This window comes from Parasteatoda tepidariorum, chromosome 3, assembly GCF_982258835.1.
Source record: "Parasteatoda tepidariorum strain Cologne lab strain chromosome 3, Ptep-v5.0, whole genome shotgun sequence".
Classification (NCBI taxonomy): Eukaryota; Metazoa; Arthropoda; class Arachnida; order Araneae; family Theridiidae; genus Parasteatoda; species Parasteatoda tepidariorum.
In genome coordinates this window covers 33,930,094-33,945,906 of record NC_141757.1, presented here as the reverse complement: position 1 = coordinate 33,945,906, position 15,813 = coordinate 33,930,094, and the positions used below count along the sequence as shown (strand labels likewise).

Below are 15,813 nucleotides of genomic sequence, written 5' to 3'. Positions count from 1 at the left end.
TTCGAGTCCTGTCGCGGACGATGAGTGTAACTTTTTTCCATAGACGTGAAAAAAATACCGTTTTCTTCACTTTAATAATGCGTGAGTGTATTTTAATGTCAAATTTGGGAGGATGCTTATTTTTATACACATCTGCTTTCCAACTATAACAAGTCCGCGTGGCCTAATGGATAAGGCGTCTGACTTCGAATCAGAAGATTGCATGTTCGAGTCCTGTCGCGGACGAAAAGTGTAACATTTTTCCATAAACGTGAAAAAAATGCCGTTTGCTTCCTTTTTATAATGCATCTCTGTATTTTATTGTGAAATTTGGGAGGACGCTTATTTTTTTACAATGCTGTTTTCCAAGTGTAATAAGTCCGCGTGGCCTAATGGATAAGGCGTCTGACTTCGAATCAGAAGATTGCAGGTTCGAGTCCTGTCGCGGACGAAAAGTGTAACATTTTTCCGTAAACGTGAAAAAAATGCCGTTTGCTTCCTTTTTATAATGCATCTCTGTATTTTAATGTGAAATTTGGGAGGACGCTTATTTTTTTACAATGCTGTTTTCCAAGTGTAATAAGTCCGCGTGGCCTAATGGATAAGGCGTCTGACTTCGAATCAGAAGATTGCAGGCTCGAGTCCTGTTGCGGACGATGAGTGTAACTTTTTTCCATAGACGTGAAAAAAATACCGTTTTCTTCACTTTAATAATGCATGAGTGTATTTTAATGTCAAATTTGGGAGGACGCTTATTTTTATACAAATCTGCTTTCCAACTATAAGAAGTCCGCGTGGCCTAATGGATAAGGCGTCTGACTTCGAATCAGAAGATTGCATTTTCGAGTCCTGTTTCGGACGATGAGTGTAACGTTTTTCCATAGACGTGAAAAAAATACCGTTTTCTTCACTTTAATAATGCATGAGTGTATTTTAATGTCAAATTTGGGAGGACGCTTATTTTTATACAAATCTGCTTTCCAAGTGTAATAAGTCCGCGTGGCCTAATGGATAAGGCGTCTGACTTCGAATCAGAAGATTGCAGGTTCGAGTCCTGTCGCGGACGATGAGTGTAACTTTTTTCCATAGACGTGAAAAAAATACCGTTTTCTTCACTTTTATAATGCATGAGTGTATTTTAATGTCAAATTTGGGAGGACGCTTATTTTTATTCAAATCTGCTTTCCAACTATAACAAGTCTGCGTGGCCTAATGGATAAGGCGTCTGACTTCGAATCAGAAGATTGCAGGTTCGAGTCCTGTCGCGGACGAAAAGTGTAACATTTTTCCATAAACGTGGAAAAAATGCCGTTTGCTTTCTTTTTATAATGCATCTCTGTATTTTATTGTGAAATTTGGGAGGAAGCTTTTTTTTTTACAATGCTGTTTTCCAAGTGTAATAAGTCCGCGTGGCCTAATGGATAAGGAGTCTGACTTCGAATCAGAAGATTGCAGGGTCGAGTCCTGTCGCGGACGATGAGTGTAACTTTTTTCCATAGACGTGAAAAAAATACCGTTTTCTTCACTTTTATAATGCATGAGTGTATTTTAAAGTCAAATTTGGTAGGACGCTTATTTTTATACAAATCTGCTTTCCAACTATAACAAGTCCGCGTGGCCTAATGGATAAGGCGTCTGACTTCGAATCAGAAGATTGCAGGTTCGAGTCCTTTCGCGGACGAAAAGTGTAACATTTTTCCATAAACGTGAAAAAAATGCCGTTTGCTTCCTTTTTATAATGCATCTCTGTATTTTAATGGAGAAATTTGGGAGGACGCTTATTTTTTTACAATGCTGTTTTCCAAGTGTAATAAGTCCGCGTGGCCTTATGGATAAGGCGTCTGACTTCGAATCAGAAGATTGCAGTTTCGAGTCCTGTCGCGGACGATGAGTGTAACTTTTTTTCCATAGACGTGAAAAAAATACCGTTTTCTTCACTTCAATAATGCATGAGTGTATTTTAATGTCAAATTTGGGAGGACGCTTATTTTTATTCAAATCTGCTTTCCAACTATAACAAGTCTGCGTGGCCTAATGGATAAGGCGAATGACTTCGAATCAGAAGATTGCAGGTTCGAGTCCTGTCGCGGACGAAAAGTGTAACATTTTTCCATAAATGTGGAAAAAATGCCGTTTGCTTTCTTTTTATAATGCATCTCTGTATTTTATTGTGAAATTTGGGAGGAAGCTTTTTTTTTTACAATGCTGTTTTCCAAGTGTAATAAGTCCGCGTGGCCTAATGGATAAGGAGTCTGACTTCGAATCAGAAGATTGCAGGTTCGAGTCCTGTCGCGGACGATGAGTGTAACTTTTTTTCCATAGACGTGAAAAAATTACCGTTTTCTTCACTTTAATAATGCATGAGTGTATTTTAATGTCAAATTTGGGAGGACGCTTATTTTTATTCAAATCTGCTTTCCAACTATAACAAGTCTGCGTGGCCTAATGGATAAGGCGTCTGACTTCGAATCAGAAGATTGCAGGTTCGAGTCCTGTCGCGGACGAAAAGTGTAACATTTTTCCATAAACGTGAAAAAAATGCCGTTTGCTTCCTTTTTATAATGCATCTCTGTATTTTAATGGAGAAATTTGGGAGGACGCTTATTTTTTTACAATGCTGTTTTCCAAGTGTAATAAGTCCGCGTGGCCTTATGGATAAGGCGTCTGACTTCGAATCAGAAGATTGCAGTTTCGAGTCCTGTCTCGGACGCTGAGTGTAACTTTTTTCCATAGACGTGAAAAAAATACCGTTTTCTTCACTTTAATAATGCATGAGTGTATTTTAAAGTCAAATTTGGGAGGACGCTTATTTTTATACAAATCTGCTTTCCAACTATAACAAGTCCGCGTGGCCTAATGGATAAGGCGTCTGACTTCGAATCAGAAGATTGCAGGTTCGAGTCCTTTCGCGGACGAAAAGTGTAACATTTTTCCATAAACGTGAAAAAAATGCCGTTTGCTTCCTTTTTATAATGCATCTCTGTATTTTAATGGAGAAATTTGGGAGGACGCTTATTTTTTTACAATGCTGTTTTCCAAGTGTAATAAGTCCGCGTGGCCTTATGGATAAGGCGTCTGACTTCGAATCAGAAGATTGCAGTTTCGAGTCCTGTCTCGGACGCTGAGTGTAACTTTTTTCCATAGACGTGAAAAAAATACCGTTTTCTTCACTTTAATAATGCATGAGTGTATTTTAAAGTCAAATTTGGGAGGACGCTTATTTTTATACAAATCTGCTTTCCAACTATAACAAGTCCGCGTGGCCTAATGGATAAGGCGTCTGACTTCGAATCAGAAGATTGCAGGTTCGAGTCCTGTCGCGGACAAAAAGTGTAACATTTTCCCATAAACGTGAAAAAAATTCCGTTTGCTTACTTTTTATAATGCATCTCTGTATTGTAATGTGAAATTTGGGATGACGCTTTTTTTTTACAATGCTGTTTTCCAAGTGTAATAAGTCCGCGTGGCCTAATGGATAAGGCGTCTGACTTCGAATCAGAAGATTGCAGTTTCGAGTCCTGTCGCGGACGATGAGTGTAACTTTTTTCCATAGACGTGAAAAAAATACCGTTTTCTTCACTTTAATAATGCGTGAGTGTATTTTAATGTCAAATTTGGGAGGATGCTTATTTTTATACACATCTGCTTTCCAACTATAACAAGTCCGCGTGGCCTAATGGATAAGGCGTCTGACTTCGAATCAGAAGATTGCATGTTCGAGTCCTGTCGCGGACGAAAAGTGTAACATTTTTCCATAAACGTGAAAAAAATGCCGTTTGCTTCCTTTTTATAATGCATCTCTGTATTTTATTGTGAAATTTGGGAGGACGCTTATTTTTTTACAATGCTGTTTTCCAAGTGTAATAAGTCCGCGTGGCCTAATGGATAAGGCGTCTGACTTCGAATCAGAAGATTGCAGGTTCGAGTCCTGTCGCGGACGAAAAGTGTAACATTTTTCCATAAACGTGAAAAAAATGCCGTTTGCTTCCTTTTTATAATGCATCTCTGTATTTTAATGTGAAATTTGGGAGGACGCTTATTTTTTTACAATGCTGTTTTCCAAGTGTAATAAGTCCGCGTGGCCTAATGGATAAGGCGTCTGACTTCGAATCAGAAGATTGCAGGCTCGAGTCCTGTTGCGGACGATGAGTGTAACTTTTTTCCATAGACGTGAAAAAAATACCGTTTTCTTCACTTTAATAATGCATGAGTGTATTTTAATGTCAAATTTGGGAGGACGCTTATTTTTATACAAATCTGCTTTCCAACTATAAGAAGTCCGCGTGGCCTAATGGATAAGGCGTCTGACTTCGAATCAGAAGATTGCATTTTCGAGTCCTGTTTCGGACGATGAGTGTAACGTTTTTCCATAGACGTGAAAAAAATACCGTTTTCTTCACTTTAATAATGCATGAGTGTATTTTAATGTCAAATTTGGGAGGACGCTTATTTTTATACAAATCTGCTTTCCAAGTGTAATAAGTCCGCGTGGCCTAATGGATAAGGCGTCTGACTTCGAATCAGAAGATTGCAGGTTCGAGTCCTGTCGCGGACGATGAGTGTAACTTTTTTCCATAGACGTGAAAAAAATACCGTTTTCTTCACTTTTATAATGCATGAGTGTATTTTAAAGTCAAATTTGGGAGGACGCTTATTTTTATACAAATCTGCTTTCCAACTATAACAAGTCCGCGTGGCCTAATGGATAAGGCGTCTGACTTCGAATCAGAAGATTGCAGGTTCGAGTCCTGTCGCGGACAAAAAGTGTAACATTTTCCCATAAACGTGAAAAAAATGCCGTTTGCTTACTTTTTATAATGCATCTCTGTATTGTAATGTGAAATTTGGGATGACGCTTTTTTTTTACAATGCTGTTTTCCAAGTGTAATAAGTCCGCGTGGCCTAATGGATAAGGCGTCTGACTTCGAATCAGAAGATTGCAGTTTCGAGTCCTGTCGCGGACGATGAGTGTAACTTTTTTCCATAGACGTGAAAAAAATACCGTTTTCTTCACTTTAATAATGCGTGAGTGTATTTTAATGTCAAATTTGGGAGGATGCTTATTTTTATACACATCTGCTTTCCAACTATAACAAGTCCGCGTGGCCTAATGGATAAGGCGTCTGACTTCGAATCAGAAGATTGCATGTTCGAGTCCTGTCGCGGACGAAAAGTGTAACATTTTTCCATAAACGTGAAAAAAATGCCGTTTGCTTCCTTTTTATAATGCATCTCTGTATTTTATTGTGAAATTTGGGAGGACGCTTATTTTTTTACAATGCTGTTTTCCAAGTGTAATAAGTCCGCGTGGCCTAATGGATAAGGCGTCTGACTTCGAATCAGAAGATTGCAGGTTCGAGTCCTGTCGCGGACGAAAAGTGTAACATTTTTCCATAAACGTGAAAAAAATGCCGTTTGCTTCCTTTTTATAATGCATCTCTGTATTTTAATGTGTAATTTGGGAGGACGCTTATTTTTTTACAATGCTGTTTTCCAAGTGTAATAAGTCCGTGTGGCCTAATGGATAAGGCGTCTGACTTCGAATCAGAAGATTGCAGGCTCGAGTCCTGTTGCGGACGATGAGTGTAACTTTTTTCCATAGACGTGAAAAAAATACCGTTTTCTTCACTTTAATAATGCATGAGTGTATTTTAATGTCAAATTTGGGAGGACGCTTATTTTTATACAAATCTGCTTTCCAACTATAAGAAGTCCGCGTGGCCTAATGGATAAGGCGTCTGACTTCGAATCAGAAGATTGCATTTTCGAGTCCTGTTTCGGACGATGAGTGTAACGTTTTTCCATAGACGTGAAAAAAATACCGTTTTCTTCACTTTAATAATGCATGAGTGTATTTTAATGTCAAATTTGGGAGGACGCTTATTTTTTATACAAATCTGCTTTCCAACTATAACAAGTCCGCGTGGCCTAACGGATAAGGCGTCTGACTTCGAATCAGAAGATTGCAGGTTCGAGTCCTGTCGCGGACGATGAGTGTAACTTTTTCCATAGACGTGAAAATAATACCGTTTTCTTCACTTTAATAATGCATCAGTGTATTTTAATGTCAAATTTGGGAGGACGCTTATTTTTATACAAATCTGCTTTCCAAGTGTAATAAGTCCGCGTGGCCTAATGGATAAGGCGTCTGACTTCGAATCAGAAGATTGCAGGTTCGAGTCCTGTCGCGGACGATGAGTGTAACTTTTTTCCATAGACGTGAAAAAAATACCGTTTTCTTCACTTTAATAATGTATGAGTGCATTTTAATGTCAAATTTGGGAGGACGCTTATTTTTATACAAGTCTGCTTTCCAACTATAAGAAGTCCGCGTGGCCTAATGGATAAGGCGTCTGACTTCGAATCAAAAGATTGCAGGTTCGAGTCCTGTCGCGGATGATGAGTGCAACTTTTTTCCATAGACGTGAAAAAAATACCGTTTTCTTCACTTTAATAATGCATGAGTGTATTTTAATGTCAAATTTGGGAGGACGCTTATTTTTATACAAATCTGCTTTCCAACTATAACAAGTCCGAGTGGCCTAATGGTTGAGGCGTCTTACTTCGAATCAGAAGATTTCTACTATTGTTTAATAAAAAATTATTTTTATTATCACTTTTGTTTCCAACAATAATTTTTGCGCGACCGGAAACTATTACAGCCCACTTAATTATTAACATTGTAAGTTCGTAATGTGGCCAGTACATTTTGGAACTATATACTGGAACATGGAAAAAAATAAAATTTAATTTAAGTAATGGCCGGAGGCCCTAAAATGAAAACACTAACACTACATTCCGGTGGTGAGAATAAGAGTAGAGAAAAGAAGAAACAGTTTGACTTGGAAAAGAGGTTTTTTTTTTTATATCTTTCAGGACAATATATTTAAATATTAACGCATGGAGCTCATCAATTTTCCCAGCTACGCTACTAAAGACACATCATCACATTTTCTAAGATAATTATTAAGTTCTTAGGGAGGACGATTTTAATTGATTGCGCGTTAGATATTGTTTTAACATTACAATATATTCCCTCGATTTAAAAATAAACCCTTTGAGCAAATTAGAATTACACTTAGTACATGAAATCCGATTATCAGAACAAAAGTCATTCAGGATGATATCTTCTTCCGCTTTCTAAATGTAAATGTGTACTTTAATTAGTCAATCATTTAATTATTATCTACTAATTACTAACTCTCATTTAAGATTAATTTATAATTTTAGATAGTGATGAGTAGTTATTTTTATTTACTTTAATTAATCGTAAGCTCTCTAATGAATAATGGATTTCTGTTTTAACTAATGATTTTTTAATAATAATTTAAATTTTCTGCATACAGGGGGCAGCATTAGAGCTTCGCCATCAAAAACATACCTGAAATGAGAGAGATACGAATGATGTCACGAAGCAATAAAAATCAGTCTCCCCCTCCCTTACTCTGGGTTTTCATTTCACTCTTATTATATTTAATTGGACGTTTTGTGCAGCTGTAATAGAGCATTGTTTACCAATTTAACATTCTTTACTAACTTTTTCAACTGGAAGCACATATATTCAAAGAAAAATAAGTTCAGGAGTATTGTTTGAATTCAATTAAGTTAATGCTCTTTACTAACAAAACTCAAATAAGAAAAAGTACCCATTTAATTATTATTACATAATTTCGCTTCTAAAAATAGCTTCCTTAAAAAGAAAAAAAAATGTTCACTTTTCATCTGAGCATTTTAATTTAATTGTATTAAGCACAGACGTTGGAATCGCAAACGAAACCTTGCATAATAAAACAAATATGTACGGTGCTTAACAGAATGTAAAAAGAAGAAGCAAAATTGAGACGAATGCCATTTAAACAATAGTTTAATTTCTCCAAGAGCTTAAACGCTGATGCAAAGCATTGGATTTTGAGATGTTAATTCGATAACTAATTTATTGTTAAAAAGTGCTACGATAAAATTGGCTTCACTTATTTTTAGGTATCATATGACCCTGCGTATGTACACCATAAAAATAGTGGTGTAATGATCCTCCGAATTAGGTGCCGAATAATAAAAAAAACTGATCGAATGTTAACATCGAATCAAGTGTTCAAAATTACCTTAGTGTAGTTGAATCCAAATACGAACAACAGAGAATACTTAACATCAAGCTCACGCTCATTCACACCTTTTGTGAATTATTTTCTCCTCTGAAAACTCCAATTTTTAGCCAGTGTTAGAAAATCGCCAGATCTCAAATTTAAATTATTTCTATTTTTACACTAAATAGTGGATTTTTTTTCCTCGCAATCTTCAAATTCTCTGTAAATGTACAGAAGTTTACAGCTACGTAAGGTATGTATATTTTTAGCTATGTAATAACGATAAATATGTCTTAATTTATACATATCTATAAATAATATTAAGTATTTTTCAATAATTAATTTACACCTGGTTAAGCCTAATTTTAATTCGTCTTAATTTTCTTTCTCTTATATATGTGTTATGACCTAGTTTTATTTTATGAATTTGCCTGTCAATTGTTTTTGCTCTAAATTATATAATAAAAACAACTTTGTTGACTTAGCTTGAATTAGTTCTAACGTTAGTCCAAAAGGATTAGTTTCGTTTTAATTGAGTAAACGTTAATGTTGTTGTTATGTAACATCATTTTATTTATTTTAAAGTATGTGAACTCAATATTTAATTTTAATTAAATTTAATAGACTTAAGATTCATATTAATAGTTAAGCAATAAACATAAGATAACAAGCAATCTTTGATATTTTAATGTGATAAGGGATTCAATTCATAATTTTGGTTTATTTGTGTTAAAGAATAATACTTTAATTCCTTCTTTAAACAAGATGTTTTGAAACAAAGCAGAAAACTGTGTACAGTGTGAAAAATAAAAGTATATTGCCCTGAATAACTTTCATTCTAATGATCGGATTTTCAAGAACTAAGTGCCGATCTAAATGGTTTAACAGGGAGCTTAAATACGCTAATTAAATTATGCTAACTATTATTAAGTCACAGAATCAGGCAAAAAAACATGCTTTGAAAAAACATAGCTTTTTTTACGCATTTTAATTTTTATTAATCAAGTGAGTGATCAAAAGTTTGGGTTCCTTAATTTTACTTTTTACAAGTTTTATTATATCTTTTAAACTTTTTAATTGAATTAAAAAAAATTTGCATAGAATTATAAAATTTGTTTATCAAAAATTGATTTTTAATGTCTATGAGTGATGTGATCTATGAGTTCAATGAATATTTAGAGAAGCAGTTTTTAATTTTTTTTTAACTATGGAACCCTAAATGATGGACCTACTTTTGACGCAACCCCGGAATTATATCTATATATAAAAAGTTCCTTGGCAGTTCTAAATTTACTAAAAAACATAAATACTAGTTGTTTTTAAAATATTTAATGTAATAAAAGGAATATTTGATATTATGAATTTATTCTTTGTCTATACATATGCTGAAACGGAATAAAATAAGAGAATTATAGTTTAAAAAAAAAAACTGCTGCAAGTATTTAGAATAGTTATAATTCTTTCGAATAGTAACGTAATTCTTCATTCTTAAAATTAGTTATTTAATTTTAAAGGTAAAAGCTCGATGATTGCTTATTGAATTTATACTTCTTGGATTTTTTATTTTTTATAAATACGTACCATATTTTTATAAAAGCATAATTTATTCAATGTACCGTTGTTGAAAAGTTTTTTTTTTGTAAATTTTGTTATTTTTTTTCACTGGCATTTTACTTAAATAAGTTAATAATGTAAACAGTCAAAATATTAAAAAAAAAACGGATTCTTGATTGAATTTAAAAATAATTATTACTGGTTAAAAAAGGAAAAAAAAAGGAATTCCTAATTTTTGGAGCCCCTGTAAACCCTTCCACTAAACACAAGGGTTTCTCGGAACACCTTTAGGGAACTGCTGATTTAGAGAGGCTGATTTGAATTGAATTGTTGATTTGAATTGATTAAAGTTTAGTAGGTTATATATGCTATTTTTTAAATAATGTTATTTTTTTATAACCGTCTCTTAACAGCCGACCCAATTTCATGGGTTTACGACTACTAATGTTCAACTCCGTAGCCTTGTAATTTTGAACCCAATCCAGAAGACAAGGGAACTCCTGTATCAAGCATTGCGAGAAATTTGCCTTCGTGCAGGACTTTTTGATGGAGCTAACCCGCATTTGCGTCACGCGGAGAGGAAGTCCACGAGAACCTCTCACGGTTAACCTGACGGCAAGGGGACTCTAACCCATGATCCGTCTAACACTGGATGCTTCACGTCATCACTGTGATCGGTGCAAGCCGGATGCGGAATTCGTATCGACTGGAATTCGAACCCGGTTCGGCGCATTGGAAGGCGAACGTTCTATCCTCTGAGCCATCACAATTCGACAAATATTATTTACAGTTGTCTTATTTACATGAAAGAATTTGCCATAATATCCATGACATTTAGGTTACGTTGCCTTTTCAGCGCCTATCTGATTCAGCCCTGTTACTAATTTGTCTGTTTTTAAATAAATATTCGATCCAACAACGTACTTTCTTTTTATTACAGTGTTTCAATGGTCCTATATGCAATTTATATTTTATTTATTTTTTTTGTCGTCGGCCTTCTGAGCCCAAGTCTGCGGGTTCGATCCCCGGTCCAGACACCGGATTTTCGGGATGCAGAAAATCCTCAGCGGCCATGTCGTATGATTATGCGGCATGTAAAAGATCCCTGGAGTGCCTTATTGGCTCTTGGCATTTCCGGCAAAATTAAATTCCTAGTGCACTTTAGCGTCCAAATAAAGTCTCGGTGCTGCCATCTAGTGTGGCAGAAACTAGACGTCCAAATTAACATGACTAACGGTATCTCACCTATTGTGGTGGTCTCTGAAAGAGTGAATACCACCTCTGGAGAACGCAGTAGGTCTGCTCATCGGCAAGACCGATTGTGCAGCTCATTAGAAATATAAAAAAAAATATATATATGTATATAATTTTTTAAATTTATCAAATTATTTATTTATTATTTCCAGCAGAAATAATAAATAAGAAAATAAGGAATTTCAAATGGTTATTAAATATTTAAAAATCATTAAGTGCGGGAAAGAGGAAATATAGTTTAATTTTTAACTTCTTTTTTTCTCCATTCTATCAATGGCGTAACTGTGTGGGACATCCCCCCCAAACAGATAAAGTCTAAAAATTAACATTAAATGAGTAGAGAAAAAAACCTTTGTCATATTGACGTTAAAATCTTTTCTTAAGATTCAATGAAAACTGTTATTTTTTGTTTTCAATTAATCATGTAATTATGTATCATAATTGTAAATAAATAAATAAAAAAATTAAATAAGGGTTGCTGTGCTAACTATCTCCGCGCGGTGCAATTTGAAAATTCTTTTCAAGTAATTTCCACCTTGAAAAAAAATAAAGACAAGAAAATGTTGGAAAAGAGGTTAGATGTTAGTAGCTAAAAATTAATAAAATGGAAATAAGAATAGTTACAACTACACTGGAATATTTTGTGCACTTGGTACTTTTTTTTTCTTTTTAAATTTCTATATTTAAAAAGATAACAAATTACCAAGAGTTACCAAAAATTACATTATTTAAAAGAGAAAACAGAAATGCCAACGGAAAAAACGTTAACGGCACCGAAATGTCCTGCTTCGAACCACACAGACATTTGAAAATTTAAAATAATTCAGTTCAATTACGAATTTTATCGAAAATATTATCACATCATCGAAAATATTAACACATTTTAAATTAAGTTACAGCAAAATCTATTATAGTATTGAAGTTATGTAAAATTTAGCAGAACAAAAATTATAAATATCTTTCAGAAATCGGGGGGGGGGGTGAGATCAGCACAAATATTATTTTCGAAATATTAAGATTCGAAAACACAGAGAATAAATAAAGCGATTTCCTTATGTTTGTTTTGAATTAGCCTGAATTTTAATTTTTGAATTGAAATAATCGAAAAGATATTTTTTTCTTGTTACTCTAATTATGTGGACAATTCGCTCACGATTTTAGTAGCATAAAAGCGCTACAGTATTTCGACAGTACTAAAATGTGTTAGATGCTCTACTGCAGAACAAAAATTTGCTGGTTTCCGGTAGTAACGCTTCTGTTAACAGCAACAGAGAGTGCAACTTCTAAAACTCTTTTTCACGATGATGTAATGACTTTGCACTTCGTTAACCTAACCGTTTTGTTGATCATATAAAACGTCGCGGCATTTTAAAAGCTGACAGAGAAAGAGATGTTATTGAATCTTTAAATGGAATTAGCAGGTTATATATAAAACATACTAAGCCAAGTTAAATAAAACTTCACCTGGTAACAAAATTTGCTGAATCCATCAGTGAACAATTTGAAGCCGGAAATGACATCAATCGAGGTCTTGACTGCACTATGCAAGGTCTCATCGCAGCGTTTGAAGAGTGTACGGGATCAAGAGATGATAATATCATCGAATCAGTTAAAGAGATGACAGTGGTTATGTATAATAATGAAGTTGAGGAGAAAATATAAGAAATGGAAGAAGAGCAAGCTGTTTTAAAAGAAAAAATTGCCTTAGCAGAAAAAGCGGCTTTAGAAGAAAAAATTGCTTTGGCAGAAAAAGCTGCTTCAGAAAAAAAAATTTCTTTAGAAGAAAAAATTGCGTTGGAAAAGAAGGCTGTTTTAAGAGAAAAAATTGCTTTGGAAGAAAAGGAAAGCTTAGAAAAAGCTACGTCAGTTCCGCAAAGACAAGAAAGTAAATCTGAATCAAGTGAACAATTTAGCACAAATAATGCAATATCTGAAACTACTATAACAGCGGCAACTTCAAACTGCATCAATCTCAAACAAACAATTTCAAGAAATCAATGAAATACAAGTAGCTTCAACTACTCAACAGGCGGTTCAAAAAAAGGATTTTGCATCTTCACAATCGCAACAGCAAGCAGCGTCTCGCGAATACCAAGCTGCAACTTCTGCACAAGTTAAACAACAAACATCCGCATCTAGCCAGTACCAGGAAGCCGGTTCTTCACAATTACAACAAGGAGCAGCTTAGGCTCAACAACAAGCATCAGCTTCTGAACAAGATTTACAAGCAGCAGTTTCTGTACAAGCTCAACAACAAGCAGCAGCTTCTGTACAAGCTCAACAACAAGCAGCATCCAACAAATATCAAGCGGCAATTTCTTCTCAATCGGAACAACAAGCAGTAGCTTCTATTCAATACAAAAAAGCCGCTTCTGCACAATCTCAGGAACAATCAGCAGCTTCTGCAGAAGTTCAACAACAAACAGAGTCTAGCCAATATCTGGATGTCGCTTCTGCACAATCTCAACAACAAGAAGTATCTAGCCAATACCAAGCAGCTTATTTTGTACAATCTCAACAACAAGAAGAGTCCAGTCAATACCAGGCATCTGCTTCTGCACAAGCTCAACAACAAGAAGAATCTTCAAGTCAATACGAGACAGCAGTTTCTGCACAAGCTAAACAGCAAGCATCAGCATCTAGCCAATACAAAATAGCCACTTCTGCACAATATCAACAACAAGAAGCATCTTGTCAATACCAGACAGCTGCTTCTTCTCAATCTCAACATGAAACAGAGTCTAGTCAAAATAGGGCAGTCATTTCTGCACAGGCTCAGCAACAAGCATCAGCATCTAACCTGTATCAGGAAGCCTCTTCTTCACAATCTCAACAACAATCAGATGAATTTAGTCAATACCAAGCAGCCGCTTCTTCCCAATCTCAATCGCAGGTAGCCTCTAGCCAATATCAAGAAGCCACTTCCACACAAGCTGAGCAAACAAGCAGCAACATCTATCCTGTACCAGGACGTTCAAGGGCACACTTCTGTATCAGAGCAGAAAAAGCTTCCGAGCTCTACATCATCAGAGCAGGGTGCCGCATCTTCGCAACAGGCTTCCGAATTCTCATAACAAGATTATGCCTCCCTTCAGCATGATTCTTCATTTTACCAGCAGTTACCAGAGTTCTCACTAGAGGTATCAGAATCCTCACAAAAGGCATCGGAATCCTCGCAACAGGTATCGGAGACCTTGCAACAAGCAACAGAGTTCTCGCAACAGGAACAGAGACATCAATACAGGCAACAGAGTCCCTCCAACAGGTTTCAGAGACTTTAGAGCAGACTACCCAGTCCTCACAACATACATAGGAATTCTCTCAAAAGGTATTCGGAAAGGGAAATAGAGAAGTTCTTACAACAGGCATCGCAGTATTCTAAACACACAACAGAGTCCTCGCAACAGACATCGAAGTTGGAAATACTATTACCAGCACCATTGCCAAAACCTCTTCCAGTGCCTCTCCCATTACAAGCACCAATACCTCTCTCAGAGCCTTTGAGAGAAACTATTCCAGATCCAGTACTGCTTCCTGAGCCTTTTCCAGAAACAATACCAGTGCTATTACCAAATCCAGTAATTCATTTACAACCTTTGCCTAAACCTCTTCCAGTCCCATTGCCTCGCCAATTACCAGTTCCTATACCTTATCTAGCGCCTTTGCCTATCCCACCACCACCCCCTATTCCAAAGCCCGTGGCAAAGTCTCTTCCAGTACCTTTGCCAATACGTATCTCTAGGCCCTTACAGAAACGTCTTCCAGCTCCATTAAAGAAAACCACTTCCAGTGACTTTGCCAAAACCTCTTCCAGCTCCATCGCCTATCCCATTACCAGCACCAATACCTCTCCCAGCACCATTGCCAAAACCTCTTCCTGTGCCAAGACATCCTCCAGCGCCTGTACCCAAACCTCTTCCAGTGTCTGTGACGAAACCTCTTCCAGTGTTTGTGCCAAAACATCTTCAAGCGCCTGTGCCGAAACCTCTTCCAGTGCCTGTACCGAAACCGCTTCCAGCACCATAGTCAAAACCTCTTCCAGCGCCTGCGCCGAAACCTGCCTGTGTCAAAACCTCTTCCAGTGCCATTGCCTATCCCATTACCAGCACCAAAACCTCTTTCACCTCCATTGCCTCTCCCATTAACAACACCACTTCCAGAGCTTGCCAAAACCTATAATTGTGCCTGTACCTGTATTAGATTCATTACCAATACCCATTCCTGTTCTGGTACTTATACCCCATGCAGACCCTCCATCCGTTGTATTGTCTTCCTCTATTCACATGTCTTCAAGCAGTGAAAAACAAACATATTCTCAACAGAAAACAGTAACTAGGCTTTAGCAGGCAGCTGCTTCTGCTGAAACTCAAGAATCTTAAAAAGATACAGCGTCTAGCCAGCACCAAGCAGCTGCTTCTTCACAAGCTCAAGAAACTCAGCAGCAAGTAGTGTCTAGCCAGTACCAGGTAGCCACTTCTGCACAAGCTCAACAAGGTTATAATATATATAATTGGTTATAATATATAACAAAAATTATTTGTTTTTCACTCATTTAAACAGCCCTCCAAAAGCTGTTAAAATTAAAAAACATATTTACATACTGGCTAGAGACTGCTGCTGAAAGTCATTGTATGAAAAAATTGAAAAAAGGTCGCTTCTGTGCCTATTTTCGCAACTTATAACATCGTCTGCACTAAATTCCATTTTCAAAGTGAATACTTAAAATCATTACGATTTCACATCAGTACCTACGTTAAAATTCCTTCATTAGATTATTCAGCTGCTTTGTTTCTTAATTTGGCACAATATAGATAAAGAGGGAAACAAGAAATAGTGTGTATTTTCATGTTACAAGAATTTTTTTTTGGTTCAGACACAACAAATTAAAAGGAAAAGAGTAAATTAGTAAATTTAATTTTATTTCTGAGTAACTAGTAGCATT

General features: G+C 36.0%; 11 non-coding genes across 11 annotated transcripts; all 11 read left to right on the top strand.

The window, feature by feature from the left end:
• Positions 1 to 357: 357 nt before the first annotated feature.
• On the top strand, positions 358 to 430 carry TRNAR-UCG (transfer RNA arginine (anticodon UCG)). Its single transcript has one exon. It is a non-coding gene; the product is annotated as a tRNA-Arg (tRNA).
• A 542-nt stretch (positions 431 to 972) lies between these two features.
• On the top strand, positions 973 to 1,045 carry TRNAR-UCG (transfer RNA arginine (anticodon UCG)). Its single transcript has one exon. It is a non-coding gene; the product is annotated as a tRNA-Arg (tRNA).
• Positions 1,046 to 1,177: 132 nt separating this feature from the next.
• TRNAR-UCG (transfer RNA arginine (anticodon UCG)) lies at positions 1,178 to 1,250 on the top strand. Its single transcript has one exon. It is a non-coding gene; the product is annotated as a tRNA-Arg (tRNA).
• A 1,160-nt stretch (positions 1,251 to 2,410) lies between these two features.
• On the top strand, positions 2,411 to 2,483 carry TRNAR-UCG (transfer RNA arginine (anticodon UCG)). Its single transcript has one exon. It is a non-coding gene; the product is annotated as a tRNA-Arg (tRNA).
• Positions 2,484 to 3,232: 749 nt separating this feature from the next.
• TRNAR-UCG (transfer RNA arginine (anticodon UCG)) lies at positions 3,233 to 3,305 on the top strand. Its single transcript has one exon. It is a non-coding gene; the product is annotated as a tRNA-Arg (tRNA).
• Positions 3,306 to 3,846: 541 nt separating this feature from the next.
• On the top strand, positions 3,847 to 3,919 carry TRNAR-UCG (transfer RNA arginine (anticodon UCG)). Its single transcript has one exon. It is a non-coding gene; the product is annotated as a tRNA-Arg (tRNA).
• Positions 3,920 to 4,461: 542 nt separating this feature from the next.
• Positions 4,462 to 4,534, top strand: TRNAR-UCG (transfer RNA arginine (anticodon UCG)). The gene has a single exon. It is a non-coding gene; the product is annotated as a tRNA-Arg (tRNA).
• A 132-nt stretch (positions 4,535 to 4,666) lies between these two features.
• TRNAR-UCG (transfer RNA arginine (anticodon UCG)) lies at positions 4,667 to 4,739 on the top strand. The gene has a single exon. It is a non-coding gene; the product is annotated as a tRNA-Arg (tRNA).
• Positions 4,740 to 5,280: 541 nt separating this feature from the next.
• TRNAR-UCG (transfer RNA arginine (anticodon UCG)) lies at positions 5,281 to 5,353 on the top strand. The gene has a single exon. It is a non-coding gene; the product is annotated as a tRNA-Arg (tRNA).
• A 543-nt stretch (positions 5,354 to 5,896) lies between these two features.
• TRNAR-UCG (transfer RNA arginine (anticodon UCG)) lies at positions 5,897 to 5,969 on the top strand. Its single transcript has one exon. It is a non-coding gene; the product is annotated as a tRNA-Arg (tRNA).
• Positions 5,970 to 6,100: 131 nt separating this feature from the next.
• On the top strand, positions 6,101 to 6,173 carry TRNAR-UCG (transfer RNA arginine (anticodon UCG)). The gene has a single exon. It is a non-coding gene; the product is annotated as a tRNA-Arg (tRNA).
• The last annotated feature ends 9,640 nt before the right edge of the window (positions 6,174 to 15,813 follow it).